Below are 19756 nucleotides of genomic sequence, written 5' to 3' on the forward strand. Positions count from 1 at the left end.
TCGCTTGAGAGCGATGGAAAACTGGGATTTTCCATTGCTACCGACAACTGGGATTATGCAGAAACCGCAAAGCTGAAATTCGTAAAGCTCAGAGGAAATCCGGAGAACATTCAAAGGAAGAATATGTCACGTATGGTTGTGCTAACTTTCGTCTGTTTCTGTTTGAGATAAATCCAGTTTGCGATAAATATTTCCTGGCTTTCCTTTGCTGTACTTTGAGAAAAGGTTGGTGTCATAGTAATTGTTTTCACCAAAAACCAGGTTTCGAGAGAGAAATGTTCCCTACAGTCATCCTCTGTTCAGCGAACATCCGTCCTCCTGTGGGACAACCCCAGACAGACATAGGATCAAGAAATGGATGGATGAAAGGATGGATGGACTGATTAATGGATGGAAGCTCTATAAACATGTAAATCTGACCTTACAGTGTTTCAAAGCTACTGCGTTGGCTGAATGAAGCTGTGCTGCTTTAAAAAGCTTCTTCGCCTGTTCAGTCAACTCTCCTTTTACACAGAAAGACGTTTTCAGACAGAAGAGGCTTTGATACACAAATACCACACAACCCTTGCAGAGAAAAAAAATAACCTTTACCTACCCACCGCCCCTTGTAAGCCCCCTTTGCAACTATTATCACTCTGCGTGTCCGTGAGGGGAGGTGGGAATCTCCAGGGGCTGAATCCATTTTACCCGTGTTTCCATTACGGCAGCAGACCCATACATACGTTCTCTGTGTTCCTCGAAGCGGAAACAGCATCTTTATGTGCCGCTGTATGTTATATCAATAAAGAATCTCATCTTTTAGCTACTTTTTAGTCATAGGTCGCTCCACAGAACAGAAAAGACTGAAAAATGTACAAACGAAAGCAGAGAAATTCCTCAGAGATTGGCGGCAGGTTTCTGATAACAGAGATACTGAAGCTTATTAAAGTTCAGGTAACCACATTAAAACCTGAGTGAACTAACCTCAGGTTTACCTGCATGTTGTTCGGTTTGTGAGGGGATTGTGATACGTGAAACTTTTTTGTGTGTTAAAATGACGAAAAAAGTTGGAACCTGAAGTTGGGAAAAACCCTGGAAAGTCTAAACCCTAAAGTTGGAATCCTTACGTGGAGAGCTACGTTTTTTATTTCAACATGGTGGAACTGGACTACTAATGGCAATAGGTCATTTTTGCCAAATTCATGTCAAGGGTGAAGTCTTGAAGCACCAAGTCTCTAAAGACTGAAATTAACATTCTTATATTAGATGCATATAATCTTATCATCTAAAACCACAGAATTGCTATGGATTATTAATTTAAATTATTTCATTAGGCCTAATTTAACACATGAAGAGTTGACAGTGTTTGTATGCTGAAAAAGTTTACTGGCTAATTCTCTAACCTAAACAAAAACTACACTAAACCCCCCCCCCAGAATCTTACCAAGCATTTTTGGTCCAGTTTCTAGTCCAAATATCTTAGTACATTTGAAATAAGACAAAACTTTCAGGTAACTTTTCAGCAAGATATAGGAGCTAGTTTTGAGTTTGTTATTTCTTAGTATTGATTAAATAATTGTAGTTCCATTGGCAGACAGTTTCACTTATAACGACATTTTTCCTGTGTTATAAGTGAAAACATCTGCAAATGGAGCTAATACTTTTTCATCAATATTAAGGAGCTATCTCCTCAAAACAAGCTCCTATGTCTTGCTTAAAAGTTACTTGTAAGTAACTTTTGTCTTATTTCAAATGTACTAAGACATTTTCACTAGAAATTGGACCAAAAATACCTGGAAGCAACTTTATAAGTAGCTAAACTAATTTGTTTTCTTATCTTATGCATGGTCTGAAATGCCTTGAGTGGTGGTGAAAGTCTACAGGCTGGATGATCAACATGGCTTACATGCTCATGTGTATGTAACTGGTCACATGCAATGGAGGCGGCTTAAATGTAGTCACCTCCAACATTCCTGCACATCTGGTGCCAGCTGAGATTTTAGCAGGTGACCTTTCAGCTATGAGTCAACAAGACCAACCCAACCACCAGACCCAAGGTGCCAACTCCCAGTGTTCGATTACACACAATGCAGAGCAGCGTAATGCTATCTGCTTGTGTTGCTAATCGTAGTTAGCCTCATGACTAAGCACAAGCATTTTAAATCTCACCTGGTTTCCGCCTTGACATGGAAACACGTGTACATCAAACGCAACATCACGAACTGGACTTCAGAGGAAAACTCTGACTTGTGGGAACTGATGGTAGATTATTGGAGGTAACTGGTCAACTAATGCCACCAATTTGGTTAAATGTGAATAAACTGACTGTTGAATTATGTTTACAATTGAAAATAAAAAAAATACTAAAAAAAGGATAACAGCCTGTTCACACTAAGCTGTATATTTGGTGGTCTATTCAGTGACACGCAGGTTTCAACAACAATAACCACTTTCTCTGGTCAGAACGGCGGATCCAATCTGAGCTGGCCTCAGTCTGTGGAGCTTCGGGCCCGTAGTGGATCTGGTTCCAGGCGAGGCATTGTTGTTCTGCTCTGATTGTTCTTCAGGTTCTATCAGAGGATCTGAGTCGGTGAAACTCCATCTGCAGGAGTCCACACTGAGTGTGTTTGTTTCGAGGGGGATTCCCTGAACTGTGGGGACGCCAGGAAATTCCACGGACACTGTGGCTGTGTGCGGTGCCCTTCAATTGTTGTAAGGACAACTCTATGTTTGCATTTAGCTTTGATGCAGCGTGACACCACGAAAATGTCTCTAGTTTTTATAAATTACTAACACATAGTACAATGGAAAGTCTGTTTTGCCCTTTAATCAGTGCTACTTCTTTCTTTTGCTGTTGTGTTGAAGGTTTGTTTACAAATCAAAAGGTATAAGTTTGAAATCATCAAAGTGATAAATTTACATAAAAATGTGAGATTCTTCTTTTGGTAACACTTTACAATAAGGCTCCCTGTATAGATGGCTAATAAATAGTTCATAGACATGTTATTAACTCAACTCTAAACACTTTATAAATCATTATAACTGTTTATTATGCAATTATTTAGTCAGAGGAGATTAAATCCATTGGTTTCTTGTGAAATAGAGCCAAATCTGTTCACATATGCATTTTATCTAGTTACTATACTAAACATTAAGCATTTGTAAAAAGAATATTTTAGCATATAGTCGAGCTTAATTAATGAACAATAAACAGTTATTAATAATTTATAAAGTGTTTACAGATTAATTGACTAATGATTTAATAAGATGATCTATAAGGGGAGACGTTTTGTAAAGTGATGCCCTTCTGGAATAAAGTCAGACACAGATAATGAAGAGCCTAAATTTTAACGTCGTCTTCAGATCCTTACTCTAGCTTTAACGCAGAAACCTGAAACTCACTCCCACACGCTAAAACACACATACATAACATACTGACACACACACGTGCACACGCCCACACACGCACACACACAAAGAAGCATAGATGTTGGACCGTCCTCTTCCCGGATGACATTTAGGCCGATATATAAACCGCTGGCAGAGACTCAGTCAGAAGATTTCTGCAGTGCAATACTGAAGTACTGTAACACTTTCCTGTCTGCTAACTGAGCTGTTCAGCTGCCAGCCTACCTGTCGCACCCATCAGGGACCCATCTGACCTCAAAGCATCATGCTCACCAGGTACGTTGGTGCTCTGTTATGGTTATTTTCGTCATAGTACAGGACTGTAGGCACTCACATGCAGATCTGTGCAGACACAGTCAGAAAAAGGTCAGAAAAATGGTCCAAATAAGGAGGAACGTCTGGAAAAATGTATTTCAGAGAAATTTCTTGTCTCCGGTTCTTTGTAAACTTTAAGTCCAGTTTACAAATTTCAGTTTTTGATGTAATCAAAGAACTTTCTTCTGCCTTTCTACGCACACTTCTTCACTGTAATATTGTAGATTGATTCTCAATTGGATTTACTGCTCTTGTCAAACTGTTAAACATTCATTTTTTATCAGGTTTGATGTTTATGAATAAAAATTAAACCTTCCATGAATGTTCTAGAGCAGAAGAAAAGCTCCTCCTCAGCCTAAACGTTGTGCTTGTGTTGCAGGAAAATTATTCTTCTGTTCTCTCTGTTTGTCCTGCTTGTAAAGGGAGACTTTGATACCAATGGTAAGATTATATCCCGTCTAATTAAAAATACAATCTAAAAATCACCTCTGTTCAAATTACATTTGTGTTCAATAATGCTGTTTTATGATTTCAGATGTGGGAAGTCAAGCCATATCAACAGGTAACCATCATCCAGGTGTCTCCCATCATCATAAAGAATACTAAAACTCTAATGACATGTCATTAAAATGTTTATTTCTAACCTTTTTGTTAGATAAAGATTCATTGTCTGATGAAGTTCCTACAGGTCAGTAACAAACTGTTGACCCGAAGAAACTTGAATCTTCTGGATATTTCAGTACATTTTTATTTAAAAAGATAAATAAATGAAAACGCTGATATAAAACCAAGCATAAACTTTAAAGTTTGAAAATGTGACTCAGGTTTAAATCTTGATCAAACTATTCCCTTTTTTTTTTTTGAAGAATACTAATCTTTCCAGACAGTGAATCACTTGTTTACGACAACTTGAATAAACAGTTGTATGTCATTAGCATGCTGACACTTTCATATTTAAACATATTCTTCTTATTCTAAAACAGTTAAAAGTTGGTTTCCTTTTAAATCACTGCTAAATAAAACAACATAAAAAGATACAAACTGTTACAAGATGAAAACAATCAGTTTTTTTAAAAAGTAAGAACATAAATGATTTTACATGACCATGATTTAGTTGAGGGCCTTCATAAACATGTTGCTGGCAAATTAATGAGCTTGTTGCCAATTAGCGCCACCTGCAGTCCACAGTGCAACACTAGTGTAGCCTCTGTTAAGTCAACTGGAAATGTTTCCTCTCAGCTGCTGTTCTTGGTGTTTCAGAGAGCATGAGCGTCGTCTCTCCTGACCAGCCTGGTAAGATTTATTTTTTCAGAACGATAACCAAGCACTGCTGAAAATTTTTAGCTAAAATCACAGAATATTTCAACTCAATGGGAGACATTTGGGTGTAACTTCCAGTTACATTTGGGTGAATGTCATAAAATGAAAAATCAATATTTGATGCAGTTAAGGTAGCACTGTGATTATAAATAGATATGTGAAAACAAAGATGTTTCGTCCTATCAGCTCAGTCGTAGCAAAAGTACTGACATTTGTTTTTATTTTTTTGTTTCCTACAGCTAAAAGATCCCATTCAGGGATTTAAAAAAATAACAAGCAGCTGTGACTGTAATCAGGTTTATTAAAAGAAGCTTTGCAGCTTTAAGGAAAATAAACCAGGTTAATACCAAATATTTAAGATGATAAAATGAATTTACTGATGAATCTGACTGTAAATTCAGCAATTTCAACTATAAAGTTATAATCACTGTTTTCACATAAACCATGTTGTACTTCTTGCTATAACTAGGCTCAGTCAGACTGCAGTTTAATTCTTACTTAGAGCTTATAATAAACATATGACTGTTTAAATATCAGTGTTTTCCTGTACATTAAAGTAAATGAATATAAATACCTTGGACCATTAACATCAGTGAGGAAAAAAATCAGTTTTGCAGGCAGTTTCTTGACTTTTTAAACATAAAGAACTTAGTTGTTCTTTGGTAAACCAGAGAAAACACTTGTATATATAAAAAAAAAACAAAAAAACTTTATGATCACTTTAAGTGTAGCATCACAAACTCAGCCCTCTGTTTTTAGAAATGTTTAAAAGTTATTTGCTTTTGTTTTTACCAAGTAATTGGCCTGGACTACAATTATTCTGCCTATAATTGTAAAAGATCTTTGAATTTGTTAAAACATTTATTTCCTCATGATAGCTGATTCTGGGCTTTAAAGACAAAATTTAACATTTCTGCTTTTGGGTCTGGAGCAGAAATCCAAAATAATATTTACTATTTTCTAAGAAAAAAGTTGAACAGCTCATGAATTTCCACCCTAAAAGAAAAGCAATAATGAATCATAATAATAGGTTTCAATAGGAAACTGAGCTGTTCAAAAATAAAAACTTATGCTTAAAGTGGATTTATTAGGATGTGGATTTATAACACTAAAATGATAAAAAATGAATCATAAATCTGCATGAAAATCAAACAAAAAAAGGTCAATTTCCACTAGTAGAGGTTGCAATAAAGTGAGAGTTTCTGATGATCATGTTGTCTCTAGCAACCAGATTTAAAGAAAAGCTATAAATTTGAGTATAAATTAACATAAATGTAAATATTTCCTCTGTGTATAAAGTAAATTGATATGTGAACATTTTCAGCTTTACATAAACAAATGTAACCATTTTTTGCAGATGAATCCCAGTATTACGGAGGAGGACCATCAGGTAGGAAACGCGTTGATTAAAATGGTTTAAAAACAAAAACTTTATGTTTTCCGCTCTGACATTATTATTAAATAAGTGAGCACTTTGTTCTTTAACTCCTTTACCATTTCATGCCTTTTTAAGTTTGGTCCAGAAACACCAATTTTACCTTCTTTGAACCCCAATGACTTGAGTAAATTTATAATCATATTTTTGCTGCAGAAATTATATGTATCGATAATCATAATAGTCAATCTGCCTAAAGGGAGATCAGAAAATAAATGGGGAAAAAAGGTGTAATGCAATGTTTTCAGAAAATAGTATACAATTAAACTGAGTTAAAAGTCACATTTGAGTCTTTTTATGAAAGTTCCTCCCATCATTCCTCAAAAATAATCAACTGAAATAAAAGCAAACTGATTTGCAGTTGAACATCAACAAAAATTGTTTGTGCAGAGGCAAGAAATAGAAGTAAAAAATTATGAAATGGAAGGATTTAGGTGCAAATTGTGAGTTTTACTAACCAAGAGCCCTAATTAATTATTCACCAGTTCATCTGTTTGTGTTTCTTGTTTCTCGGGTTTCAGACACCAGCAGCACCAGTTCAGAGACAGCAGACAGTAAGAGCTTTCTCCTCCATTTTTCCACTTTTAGACATGGATATATTTACACTCAGATGATCTAAACATCCAACTAGAGTCCTATAATTATATTCACCATCTTAGAGTTTCAACAGTATTGATTTGTTCTTTTATTCAGTCATTTAATATTTGTATTTCTTTTGTTTAGCTCCTGCAGTAGAGCAAGTTGCAGCTCCTGGTACAAAAGACTTTCCTGTGTTTTTACTTAATTTATTGTTTTACATAAATAAAACATTACACCTGTGTAAAGTGTTTATATGACTATGTGATAAGTTGTTTAACTGTTTCAGAGCCTGCTGCAGCCGCTCCACGCAGTGCAGAGGAAGAGGATGGTGAGGAAGACACACACTGAACATTAGCTGCTTTAATCTGCCCTCTGCTCTTATATTTCAACTTTAATCAATAAAAATATTTTGCCAATGATCAAGGGTACACAGTGTAACATAGAAGCAACAGTAAATTCTAGTTTGAACAAAATTAGAAAAAAATACTTATAATTTTATGGACTAACACAGGAGAGGTCTCGTGTTTAAAATATATTTAGAATATTGTCACCTTCCTAAAAATAATGGTCTCAGTAATTTTTTGCAAAAACATAAAAAAATCACCACCTCTTTTTTTGCCAGAAGTTAATTTAGATAAAAATAAATAAATGAATAAATTATTTTTTATTTATTATTATTATTTTTTTTTTTTTCAAAAAACAAAAACAACAAATGTCATGCAACAAATGAAGCCCTTATTAATTTATTTATTTGCAAAAATAAAACTAAAGAAATCACCGCCTTACTTTTGGCACCATTATTTTTATTATTATTGCAAAAAAGCAAAACAAAACAAAGCGCAAAAAAACATTTTGGCAACAAATGACACCATTAAAAACAACAACAACAAAAAAATCACCTTTTTTTCACCAAAAGATTACTTAGATTAAAAAAAATAAATCAATTTTGGCAAAAAAAATTTTTCATTATTTTAGGAAGGTGGCGATATATTAACTATATTTTTACATTGAAATTTTTTAATTTATGAGCCGTATTTTGTTTCTTGCAGAAGATGAAGGTAATGATTCAGACGAAGGAGCAAAGAAAAAGTTCAGTTCTCGTGCAGCGAAACCTCCAAGCCCCGCCCACAACAACCAGAGCCCCGCCCACATCGTTCGGATCCCCGCCCTCCCGACTCAGCCAGTCGCCCCCCAGCCGAAAACGTTGCAGAGGACCCGGTCGTCCAAGAGACGGTCCAGAACCAACCGGCGTCAGACACAATAAAACACCCCAAGATAACCCAGAAACGTGTAATCAACCCCAACAGGTTCACTCAGAAACGATGAGGCTGTTTTGAACAGTAAGGAGGAAACACTTTGGTGCTTTGGTTTATATTCACCTTCAGTCTCAAAAGTTAAACAAACTGAAACCAACAGTTCGATTGGACAAACACCGACCTCGGTCAGACCCTCCTGGAACAAACATGCCGTTTCAATCACAGCTGTGAAACGTGAATTGATCAAATTTTTTTAATGTGTTTTAATGCATTTGAAGCTGATAGTAACTGAAGATGATCTACATAATTACAAAAAATGCTTTGTGACACTTTAAATTTTGTCTTTTGCGTAAGGATTTTGGCCTCTGGACTTCAGCAGACCTCAGAGTATTAAATCTGCTCAGTTTTGTGATTTTGTTTTTATTGTTCTTGTAAACGTTTGTGAAACCGTTAAATGTGTCGCTTCTATTGTTCCCTGTATCATATTTCATAAGCCCCTTTGCCTGTCAGAAATCGAATATTACGAGCATTGAGAAATGAGATGTAATAAATATCAGATTAATGTATGTTGTGTCTTTTTGTTTTTAAAGGAAAACACCAGTTTGCTTGTCTTTTATCCCAGTTTTAAGGCCTCCTTCAGGAACGTTTGATGTGGAAATCAGGACTGTGTAATCAAACTTTTCTCCCCAAGGAAACAGTTTTTTCCTCCACCATGAATATTCATGTTCATATACAAACATTTGAACACAGAAACGGCCAAGAATTGTTTTCACGAGAAAATGAGCTTGATTGATTCCAGATGTGGTGCCAAAAAACCCACATCGTTTCCAAGCTATTGACACAATTTGTTGATACAAAATAATTTACACCTTATCCTTCCTGGTAATATAACACACGATGCATGAAAACGCCCAGGAAAAATAGCTTTCTTAAATTAGCATTTTAAAACTTTTCTTCTAGATTTGCTGCAGACTCCTGGGTTTGCAATCCTAGAATTTCCCAGAGTTTTTACTGATTCATCTCACAGACTAAAACATGTATGTTTAGCTAACTGGATGCTCTAAAATTATGTTTTATGTGTGGTTGTTTGCTTTTGTTTTGTTCCTGTTTGGAAGCTTATTTTTCAAGTTAATTTAGACATTAATAATCCTAAAACCAAATCTGATAACTAGTTTTAAAGTATGGAAAGTGGAGATTTGGGTACATTATTATGGATAAACAGATATAACATTATTTTTGTTGCTAAAAGTTGAAGTTGACAGGTTCCTGTGTGCAGTGAATTAATAATTGTGATGAGCAGCGCCTCCTGGTGGAGAAAATGATGATCAGAAAGCTTCAAACGACGCAATCAAATCAAGACTGACTCAATGTGAGTGAAGTGAAATTTATGGGAAAGCAGCTGGTTGTGTTGTAAGTTTTAACAGCTTTGGGTTTAGGTTAAAACGTTGAGTGCAAAAGGTTGGCGTTGGTCATGAGTGTGCAGCCGGATGTGTGTGTGAGTGGGTTTTTTGTCTCTTGGAGCATGCTTGTTTGGCTGAAGTTTGTTGCTGCAGATACAAAGGAGTCAGAGAAAAAAAGAAGCAAAACAGGGTAAATCCCCAGTAAAACAACAGCCCACTTTCTTCACATGCTTGCTGTGTGTCATCAGTGAAGGTAGCAACAGGGTGGTGGGAAGTCTGACTCAGTGTACAAATGTAACCAGGTCACTGTTTCTAATGTTTTTGGGTCCGTTTTTCCTGCAGAACGTACGCAGTAAAGTGAAATATAGGGCAAAATGCAATTTAGATAAAGAATCAAAGCAGAGAAACATCCAGAAACAATAATATATTTGCCAATTAACTTTTTTTTTCAGGATGCATCAGTTATTATTCTGATTTTAAGTTTGAACTTTCCTCACTTTGAATTCGTGACAATCAATGTAAGCATGGTACAGCTGAAAATCCAAAATATTCAGGATTATTTTCTCTGATGAGGTCCGGATTGTTGCTGCTTCAGCTTGTTTGTTCAGTTTTTGTGAAATAAATAATCAAAACAAGCCTCTTGTTTTGATTTATCTATGAGCAAATAAAGCAAATTTGAAGAGTGATGGCATGAAACTAAACCAAGATGTGCTTTTACTTTTACTGGAAAGATTTCACTTGTAAAATATCTCAGAAAGTTGCTTTGTAAAGCTATGAAAGGAATTAAGGCCGATAAAATAAGGTTGTAGTAGTATGAGAATAAAGTCAAATTATGACTTTATTCTTGTATTATTTAGAATTTATCCTGATACTGCAACTTTATTCCTGTACAAATTTATTCTTGCAATTTTGTGACTTTATTTTCTTTTTTTGTTTAACTTTATTATCGTAATATTATGATTTTATTCTCATAATTTTATTTTTTCTTAGTATGGCCCTAATACTTAGTTGTATAAAGCAGCCATCATAGAAGTTTGTTAAGCTATTTTAAGAGCAACAAATTTCTCTATATTCATAGAAAGGATGTGTGAATTATTAACATTTCAAAATAATATATTTATTTTAATATAAAGAACTGTTGCTGCACTATTTCCACCCCTAAAATCAGAAAAATTCATTTTATTTTCCTTTACAATTTATTTAATCTGTATGTTATTAAGGTGCTCATTGTTGACGGATCCAAACATTAAATACCGACATGGTTCTCCTATTGAGTCTAGAGTTATTCTAGAGTTAATGGAGTAAATGGACCATGAATCTGGTTAAATAGTTGAAAACATGGCTGACATGCTGACAGCAGGTCAAAAACACGACCAGCCCACTGAAGATCCACCGAGTCTCTGGTTCTTCACAAAAGAAACTCAGTAATTTGCAGACAAAAACCAGTCATAATCCTATAAAGTCATTATCTTACATTTAGTTTTGAGAAATGTAATTACCTTTAGTTTACAACCATTTATTTTTTAATTGTTTAATTTCCAGAAAATCAAAGTAGTCAAACTTTGTGCTTCCCAGAGTTTCTTTGCTAAAGTTACATTAACGTTTTGCCTCAAGCTGAAACTTACTCTTGAGAAGTTGCTGTTGTACAATTGATTTATCCACTCCGGTTGAGACAGAAACCTAATTAGAGGCTGTTAGCATGCTAATGCGCACGCAGCCTGACACACAACTACACCCACACTGACATGTGTTAACGCCCACACACAATGAGACACCGACAGATTTATTTCTGTCCTTTTTCTCGCTCTGTTTTTTGTCCTCATGTGACCTACGGTTCTTAGAGTTTTTACTTTAACAAGAACTGAATCAAAACATGTTTTTGATCCTTTTCTTGGGGAATCGTTTAACAACGAATGAAGCTGATTATGTAAAAGATGGGAGCTGATCAGAAGCGTTGCTCTGTTCACTTAATTTTTTGTTGAGTACTTTGTAGTTCATGTAGTCAATAGAAATTATTCTGGGCTCGTTACTGTCTTTGTAAAAAATCTTTATTAATTTGATTGGCTGTGTGAAAAGAAAGAGAGACGGTCTGCGTTTGTTATTACAGATGGAGCTAAATTAATTAACGATGCTGTAGATTTTGGGTAAAATATCAAGTCTTTTCAAGTAAACAGGTTCAAGCCTGATTCGAGTCCCAAGTCGTTGGTGTAAAAGTCCAAGTAAAGTCACAAGTCTCTGAAAGTCTAAAGTCACAATATAAACGAGTTGAATGTGATTTGAGTTCACACTTCTGAGAAAAACAGATGAATCCCTGTTGCAAATTGTTTTTTCATTTTCATCTTTTTCCTTTTTTTTGCTTAAATCTGTAGATCAGTGGTCCCCAAACTACGGCCCGCGGGCCAGATGCGGCCCGCCTCCACATTTGGTCCGGCCCCCTGAACAATACCAGAGTATTTTCATATATGTGCATTTTTATTTGATAAGTTGGACTTTTGCAATAAAATAAATGTTCCTTAGTAATGAACTTTATTTATTATTAACTACTAGTTAGTAACTATTTTATGCATGCATATAATTGGCCCTAACCCTTTTTTTTATGTGGAGAACCCAGTGTTATTTGGTTATTATTTATTTCATAAATAGTGTTATTTCCTGACTTTTGTTCTCTGAAGAATCCAGAAAAGGTTATTTGATTGTGCTTTCTGAAAAACAATACATTTTTATGTTTAGCACTCTTACAATCGTCACACTTTTTCTGTTACAAACTGACCCCGGCCCCCCATCAGAGAAGGGACAAGTTATGTGGCCCTCACAGGAGAAAGTTTGGGGACCCCTGCTGTAGATGCTGGCTAAAAAAAAAAAGACTAATAATGTAAACATTACATGGTCTTTGAGAATATATTTTGTATTTCTTGATTAAACATGACTCTTCATGCATTAAAGGTCCACCACAAGCAAATTGAAAACATTTAAAATGGTAAAAACGTCACATGACTCAGTCAGTCCTTGATGAAACTGATTTGGGTTTATTTTCCGGTGTTAGGACGTTTACTGAATATCATCCTCTTTGCCCTACTTCCTTTCCAACTACCAAGGAATATCAGCCATTAGCCAAAAAATGTATAAAAACTAATTTAAAATTTGGAATAAATATGAAAAGCTGGAAAAAACAACCATCCATCATTTTTCTCACCTATTTATTTATTGTCTGGTTTGTACGATGGTTCCCATTGTCAGCGATCGATGAGAAGAAGGTACAAAAACATCCTTTAAAAGAGACAAAACGTTGTGGATAAAGGCTCTGAGTCAGTTGTTCAATCTGTCACTGCTGCTTTCAAACAAACCAACGTCTACCCCTCCAGAGGAAAACACTGATTAAGCTTCATCGGGAGGTTTTGTTCTAAATGATAACACGAGATAGAAAAAACGAGATCCTGAAAGAACTGAAACTGGACCAAAAGTTAGCAAAAAAAAAAAAAGAGAGAAAAAGGCTATGGAAAGAAAAACTCCCCATTCCGCTATGCTAGCTGTTTTTTTCTCCAAGACACACCAATGTGATAACCGTTGTTATCGTCCAGCCTTGGGCCAACGCATTGTGAGTGGGCACAGAGAAACTGCCTCTGTTTAGCCTGAAGTTTACCTTGATGTCACCAAAATAAACGGTTTTGTTCTGTTCTAATACATGGGGAAAAAAATTCCCCAAATGAACATAGAAAGCTGCAAAATCCTCAATGGGGAATTTGTGAATTTCAAATAATTAAACAAGAAAATAGGTTTCAAGTTTATTTTTTGTCTTAGCATACATAATACTATTCGAGCAGCTTTTTAGTCACTGTTTTATCATACGGTGTAACTTTCCAACTGCTTGAAAAAGACAGAAATCCTGGAGAAGACACAACTCCTGTAATTTAATAATCTTCTGAGACTCTTGGGTTTAACTGCCTTCTGGATGCTTGCAGAATGTATCAAGATGTGTGAAAACGTAACTATAAACTGATTGAATTCAGATCTTAATTCATTTGCACACAGAGCCAGGAATACAAATTAAACTACTGAAAAACACTGAAATTTAAAGTGTAAAAACTCTACATTACCTTTGAATATTTGAACAATTTACTGATAATACTCCAAAGCAAATTAATTCATTGAGGATCCTATGTCATCTGTTTTTTTGCAAAATCCATTGATTTCTCTCAATCAACTATAAAGTTTTCCTGTCTTCCAGTGGTTGTTAGCATTTTTTAGAAATGTGTTTATTGCTTTTCCATTGTCAACAGTTTGTGTTTCCAGGAATCCAGAATTTGGATGTTCACAGTCTTCTGCTGTGCCAGGACAGAGTAAGTTACTTTTGCTGCCAAATCACTACAATCCCCCTGCCCCCCCACATTTAAAGATCAACTGATCATCTGGGAAGAAGATTCCAACACTCTACTAAAGCTGCAGTATGTAAGTTTTATTTAATGGGGAAAAAAAGGTTTTCTACATATTTTTAAAAGTGGCGCCATTTCATGACAGTTTAACATGAGACAGTCTGTAAAAAGATTGATCGCTACACCTTGCTACTTTTATCCTCTGAAGAGACGCAACCAACCAAAACCAATCCAATCAGAGCCAGGAGGAGGGCCTTAGCGCTGTCAATCAGCTCATGTACACCCTGCTCAATGTGCTAATGGCAGAGAAACAGCTTACCATTACAGGATAAAAGTTTATCCGCCGCTATCAGCGACCATGCTAATTAGCTGTAGCATTCCTGGCAGACACTGCTAACAGGACAAAGCTGTAGCGTAGCAGAGAGCAAGGAGGGGCATGAGCAGCGTGTACATGGCATGATTGACAGGACTAAGACTGTTGTAGTTTGGACTGGGAGTAGGCAGAGTTTTCTCGTTTTTTTCACAGATTATTTGTCTCATATTGTCACGACATAGTGACAATTTCAACAAATATGTAAAAAATATATATCTATATGTATATATTTAGTAAAAGTTAAATGCTGCAGCTTTAACAAAGTAACCAGATAATTAGTGACAGATTTAAGCTCAGATTGATCAAACTCTGAGCTTCACTTTTCGTTTCATGCGTCCCGATAGAGCAGAGGGAATCTTCCTCTGTTGAGCTAATCGTGTTGTAGAGACAAACATGTTGAGTGAGAGAGCTGTGATGCTAATGGTGTGTTGATTTGAGTTTTCTGTGTATTTATTTTGAGTTTTCTGTGTTTCTGAGTCTCGTTCTGTGATTACCCTCTGGGTATTTAACCCCACCTGCGTTCCTTCGGGTCCTTGTCAATTCTGCGTTGTTGTCGCACCAGTCTCTTTTGTCCAATCGTTTGACCTGTTGCTACCAGTGCTGAGCCCCAGCTTCCACTCTGCTGTGCTGCCGGGTTTGTGGACTGTTCGGATTGTGCATTGGACTGAGTCATTTTGGATATTTTCACCATTAAATCATCATTTCATCTCATCTGGGTCTGCTGCGTTTCCCTCACCGCTTTCACACCTTTTCATGACAAATGGCACAGAAATTATCCAAAATGTCCCCCCAAAAAACCAAAACGTAGCCGGCGGTGCAGTTGTGTTAGGGTGATTTTATTTACGTGATGCATCTATGAAATACCAGGCAACAGGCTGACGAGGTCATTGATTTCCTAACATTTATTAATTTTACATGCTAATCTAAAGAAACCTGAATGCTGGGATCGACTTTTTACATGTTTCTGAGTTTCATCACTCATGGAGGGAGAGACGCATCAAAAACTTTAGTTAGTGGGAATCCTCTGGAATTTAACGATAAAAACCAGTTTGTTGGTTTCAGCTCTGAGGATTTGTGAACACACTGCTGTTGAATCCTGTCATGAATAAAGGGACGACGTTGGACTGTGTTTGAGCTTCCAGTGGGAAACATGAAAGTTGGATGTTAAAACTCAGTTTGCAATTCAAATCATCATGCTGATCATTCCAGGTATTGTTGTCTTTGTATATTTCTCCATCAGCTGTTGGTTCTTTGAATCGGCTTCTGGCTGAGTTTGACTTTTTACGTTTGTAATGTTTTGTGTTTGCCTACTTTTGCAAAATGGCGTCAAAACTGAACATTATTTTTTACTTACAAAATCAACAAAATCAAGTGCATCTCAGTATGTTGGAATTTCAAAAATTAATTTTAGTAAAAGATTTTAAAAGTGATACTGCACATATTTATTTTACACAACATAATAATTCAAATGTTTTTCGTAGTTCATTTTGTTGATTTCCGAAAATCTGAAATTCAGTTTATCATAAGAAAGCAGAACATTACCTTTAACAGAAAAGAAAACTTTTTAATCCAGAAACATTAACCCTTTGAGGTCGACGCCCGCCCTGTGGCGGGCATGACGTCATGTTTCTGTGTGTTTTTTGCTCCAATGTGATAATAAATTTTGTCAAAATGAAACAAACACTGTAAAATCACAAAGTTTAGGATGTTCTGAAAATAATGATACCAAACAAGGTAAGGTAAATAGTTTTTATGGTGAAAATATAAGGGTAAATTCAAAATTAGACCAAAACGGCCATTTAGACCCAAGACTCCAAGACTGATGGCAGTATTTACAAGGAAAGTAAAATCATGCTAAATGCTAAATGCTTGCACTGCTGTAGTGAAACATATTTAAGGAAAGTTGAGTGGAAGGAGAAATCATGCCAGAAAAAGGTTCAGAAAAAGGTCAACCAGCTTTTTTAGTGGATTCTTGTAGCATTTAATTAGAAAATCAAGGTGAATAATCGAAGCTGCTTGAAATGTGAAGTTTCCAGTCAATAACGATTTAAAGGCATAAAGTATTATGTGGATGAACTGAGTGAAGATTCTGATTTGAGTGACAGTGGTAAATATACCAGGTTGTGAAATAATTTAAAGGGCCAGTATGTTTTTTCCAGGCACACAGTGTCATTTTATACCACAATCAAATAAATATGTTACCTTCGGTTGTTATAAAAATTCTGTATCTATCAAATATGGCTTATAATAAGTTTGACTTCATCTCTGAAATTGATATTTCAATCTCTCTGTCTCTTTAAAAACTCCTGCTCTTTCTGAAACTCTGCTTTCAGAAAGCACAACGTCGCTCCAGTACGTTTTTTTTTACCAACGTTGTATTGAGAAGTCGCTCCTATAATGAGCTCAGCTGATGTTCCACCAGGTGTTTGCTAATTGCTGCTGGCTAGTCTGAAGGAGCTGAGTGGAAGAAGTTACTCTGAGAGGGGGAAAAGAAACTGCAGCTTTGTTATTCTGCTGTGAAAGTTTTATAAACTCTATAAGTGCTGATGCCAGTCTTGACCAGGAATCTCTTACAAAAGAGATTTTTAATCTAAATGTTTGTTTCCTAGTAAAATAAAAGTTAATAATAAGAATAATAATAACTAATGTAATTCTTCATGATATGGAATTTGATATTTTGAGTTATGATTATGCAGTAAAACCACCAGTTAAGGTTTGTTATTTGGATTTGTTTATATTAATGCTACATTTCCTAAAAAAACAACATAGAAAAAATGAATTAGCAACAAGTTTCTTACTGCTGCATCAAAAAAAAACCCTGTTACCACGGTAACCCAAGACTATTCAACCACATCTGAACAAAACGCAGTCACTGGAAACCCAGCCTCTGTTCTGAGTAATCTGTGGGAGTTAAGCAATAAACAAAATCTGTCTGCTTATCATGTATATCAACATTACACAGTTACCACAAACAGTGCTGTATTTTACAGCCTTGAACCAAACTCCTTGTAATCTCATTTGTTGAACCGAGAATTGAAACACTTCAGGGGCTCCCGAGATTAAATGTTTCCTGACCTTTGGCTCGACATTTCTCCGCCGGGTTTTCCTCTTTCATTAGAGCTGCTGCTCTTTGAAAACCTTCAGGACGCGATCAGATAGCAGAACCCGGTTCACCCGAGCGCACCGCAGCAATTAACAAAAATGTAGAAACTCCAGCTGCAATTTTGTTACAAATGTGCACGAAACTTTGTCAAAAGGAAAAAACAAACAACCACATTTTCGCAATTGTTGTGTTTTTATTGAATAAGAACTGCAATTAAAAACGTGGATAACTTTGATCATGCGATAATTCATTAAAAAGCATCATCCTTCTGTCACTTCCTGTTTTGTTCTTCGTCTTTTCCGCCAGCGGTAACATCCGGATGTTGGTCACATGACTCGTGATGCAAAAACAGGGTTTCGATTGCAGTTTTGTGAAATACATTAATGTCGATGCCGGCAAAAAAAAAAAACACCTCATCCTACCGTAAAAACGTGTTTCCATTAAGCAAATTAATTTTTGTAAATCCAATTTGCACAATTTTAAGGTAAACGGTGTGAAGTAAAAATTGTTTTATTATTTCTCTTAACAATTTTATTTAATTCTTTTACTCATTTAACTACATTGGTATTATTCAATCTGTTAGAGTATGTAGGCTAGAGAGTTTCTGCAGAACCAGTCAGAAGGGTCCCTGCAGGCTGATGGCGACAATGCCTCACCATGCATACCACAGCCAGGCGCCAGTATTTGTTAACAGATAAGAACAGATAGTTTAGATAATTATAGTGTGATGGAATATTCTCTGAGGCTTAACACGTTTCTCTGTAGAATGTCACCAGCTCAGAGTTTTAAGAAATTGATGCGCCTGCTGGGTATTCTGGTCTGACAATGTTCTTGTTATGCAAAATTATTCCATTAGCAAACCTGATTCTTGGAAACTCACATATTTGAACAAGAAGATGTTTATCATGCAAGGAGTTAACTGACTCTCCGGTGAGGACGAGGTTGCACCTTCCCCACCCTGTGGTTGCTGACCTGCGTGAAACCTGTTCAACTGGAACTGGAGTGACCACATTGTGTGATGAGTTCTATACATTGAGGGCTTGCAGCTCCAAGTCAGAACTCAGAGCAGCTCACTGCTGTTTTGTTCTCCGTCTGCAGACGAAATAAAGCTTTGCTCTTTGCCATTTGCCACAGTCTCAGCCTGATCTGTTATCACACAGATTTTGTGCACAACGGAAAAGCAGTTGGTGTCACAGAATCAGAAGAATATCTGTGATAGTCTTATTTATACCACAGTTTAGAACATTACTACAGCAACATGTCTATAATCTAATGAAATACTAAAAATTCAGACAATCCAGAAGGATCTTGCTCATATTTACATCGGGCCAATCAGAGACGAGTTTCAGATGAATGGTTTCTGTCCTCTTGTTTTTGGTCCATTAGTGCTGATATTAGATTTATCAATACATTCGGTCACAACCGGCCCTTTGAGGACATTTGTGATCTTGATTAAAATTATTTTAACTCCCCTGCACTACATATATTGTTTAAGTGTTATTCCTTAACAAATGAAATAAGAAGCTCCCTATCTATGCAGTTTATGGACCTCTGTATTTGAGTTTTCCGTGATGCCTATTTATATTCATTTAGTGCTTGCCATACACTGTTTAATTCCTGTAGTCATTATTGTTCAAAGGTGTTGCCATATAGAATCAACCTTAGTTTATTCTTGTTCTGTTTATTGTGTTTTTATTTCTTTCTCTTAGATTATTTGTCAGTTTTTTTCTCCTTCACTTTTAGATAATTTGAGTTCCTGTTCAGATTCTGTGTTTATTATTTTTCATCCTCCATGAATCTACCTGTTTCCATCTCTTGCAGCTCTTACAGTTTAGAACAGGAGAAATTGTAGTCGTCATCGTCTTACTGTCATCTTCTTCATGGTTTGCGTCAGCAGTAACATCCGGTTGTTGATCATGTGACTTGTGTGATATGAAAAATGTGTTGTTCATTGGAGTTCTGCTAAATAAATCAATTTTGATACAGCCACAAGAAAAGGGACCTCATCCTAGTGCTAAACCTTTAAATCAAAACGTGTTTAATTAAATTAAAATTTACATGTTTTCATGGGCAACTTTATTGTTGTAATTTAAATTTTGCAATCGATAATGGCAGAAATGTTGCGCTCATGTTAGCTGTACGAGTATCAAGGCACAGCAGCAGATTTTACATTGTGGTTTTCAGGAAATCCTTCATATTCTGGTTTTATTTATAACTC

Source organism: Xiphophorus maculatus, chromosome 13, assembly GCF_002775205.1.
Source record: "Xiphophorus maculatus strain JP 163 A chromosome 13, X_maculatus-5.0-male, whole genome shotgun sequence".
NCBI classification, from domain to species: domain Eukaryota; kingdom Metazoa; phylum Chordata; class Actinopteri; order Cyprinodontiformes; family Poeciliidae; genus Xiphophorus; species Xiphophorus maculatus.